The sequence below is a fragment of the Ailuropoda melanoleuca genome, unplaced genomic scaffold, assembly GCF_002007445.2.
Source record: "Ailuropoda melanoleuca isolate Jingjing unplaced genomic scaffold, ASM200744v2 unplaced-scaffold9714, whole genome shotgun sequence".
Classification (NCBI taxonomy): Eukaryota; Metazoa; Chordata; class Mammalia; order Carnivora; family Ursidae; genus Ailuropoda; species Ailuropoda melanoleuca.
The window spans coordinates 5,143-7,202 of NW_023255230.1; the positions used below are offsets into that span (position 1 = coordinate 5,143).

The 2,060-nt window shown below is 47.8% G+C and overlaps 1 non-coding gene across 1 annotated transcript; it reads right to left on the reverse strand.

The window, feature by feature from the left end:
- Positions 1 to 510: 510 nt before the first annotated feature.
- Positions 511 to 617, reverse strand: LOC117800962. Its single transcript, XR_004623231.1, has one exon. It is a non-coding gene; the product is annotated as a U6 spliceosomal RNA (small nuclear RNA).
- Between the last annotated feature and the right edge of the window lie 1,443 nt (positions 618 to 2,060).

Consider the following 2,060-nt stretch of genomic DNA (forward strand, 5'->3'; position numbering starts at 1 on the left):
GCCACGGCACAGGAAAAGATCGAGAAGGTTCTACAGCAGAAGTGCAGTGGGACAGGGGCAGGGCGAGACAGAGAGGATGGAGAGGGGACTCAGGAAGGCTCTGTGTGTCTCACCTTTTGATCCTGCATCCCCTCACCCAGGCTGTGCACAGAGAAAAGAGGAAGGGAAATGATGTGCCCACAGTGTGTCCGTTTCTCTGGCGGGAGACTGTCCCCGCACGGGGAGTTTGGCAATTAGCTCGCAGGTGGGTGAGCTCATTCCCTTTCTCAACAGGTGAGCAACGAGTGCCAGGGAGCTGGTGTCTTTATTAAGTTCCATCTCCAGGCAGCAAAGCCTCTCAAATCTTTAGCTAACCTCGTGTGTGTGTGTGTGTGTGTGTGTGTGTGTGTGTAGTATAAACTTTATTTTAGAAGAGATCATTTTTTTATACTTTTATTGTGGCAACATAGGTTGTAGGATACTAGGACATTTTTATTCCAGTCGTCATATTTTTTCTGCATTAAAAAAAAAAAAAGCACGGAATGCTTCCTGAATTCGCATGTCATCATCGTGCACGGGCCACGCTGTTTGCCTCTGGATCGGCCTGATTTTACCATATGCGCTGCCGAAGCGAGCACTGTGCCATGTTTTAATGTAGTAAACTACACATAACATAAATTTGACCATCGTAAGTGGTTTTTAAAATGGTTTATTTATTTATTTTGGGGGGAGGGGCAGAGGGAGAGGGAGAGAGAATCTCAAGCAGACTCCCTGCTGAGCTCAGAGCCCAATGCGGGGCTCGATCTCACCACCCTGAGACCAGGACCTGAGCCAAAGTCAAGAGTCGGACGCTTAGCCGACTGAGCCACCCAGGGCCCCATCTGAAGCATTTTTAAGTGTACGGGGCAGTGGCCTTAAGACATCACCACCACCCACCTCTAGAACACTTTCATCTTCCCCAACAGAAACTCTGTACCCCTTAAATACTAACTTTCCATTCTCCCCAGTGCCCCGGCCCCTGGCAACCACCATCCTACTTTCTGTCTCTATGAATGCAACTGCTCTCAGGACCTCATCTAGGCAGAGTCATGCAGTATTTGTCCTGTCGTGACTGGCTCGCTGTTCTCCAGAGCAGCTGCCCCATTCTGTGTTCCCACCAGCGGGGAGCAAGGGTTCCAGTTTCTCCCCATCCTTGTCAACACTTTGTATTTTCTGTTGGTTGGTTGTTTTTAATCATGGTCATCCTATCGGATGTGAAGTGGTCTCTCGTTGTGGTTTTGATTTCTTCAGTGAAACCCATTTGGTGGGGAAGCCGTGGAGAGTCATGATTCTTGAACGGAATGTTCACTGGGGTGGGACTCAGCTTTGGGCATCAGAAGGCCCAGCCTGCCCACCTTTGGCAGTTCACTGGCTCTCTAGGGCCAGTTGTATAAAATATGTATAAAACGTTGAAATCCCTTCCATGTACCTCCTCCTTCCTCAACAATTGTTAGTACTATTACTTCATAGGTAAAAAGTCCTCCTAAATATTTAAATGCCCACATAGGCGCATAGAATTGTGTTTTATCTTTCATTGATGCATTTTTTAAATTTTATTTTAATGTTTGTTTGTTTATTTATTTATTTATTTATTTTAGGAATCTCTATACCCAACGTGGGGCTCGAACTCACAACCCCAAGATCAAGTGCCCCGTGCTCCTCTGGCTGAGCCAGCCGGGTGCCCCTATTTTGTAAACATCAAGCAAGTTCAAATACGGGGGACCTAAAGGCTGGGTGCTGGATGCGGGGGAGGAGAGGAGCACAGAATTGGGAGCCATCCTTCGTGTCCCCTTTCTCCCACCTCTGTTGGCAAGATTTGTGTTTCTGTTTTTGCAACACATTCCAGTGCCTGTTGTCAGGCACACACGAAGACTTTGCAGGAAAGCCAAGGCCAAGGCTGGGCGAATTTGGTCACAAGGCAGTGAGCCACTTTTAGATTTGGACACTTTCTTACTTATGAAAACAGGGAAAGGAAGATCAGCAGAAAGTGCTGGCTCCCTGGGGCGTCGTCCCAGCCCCAGAACGGGTGCCATGAAATAAAA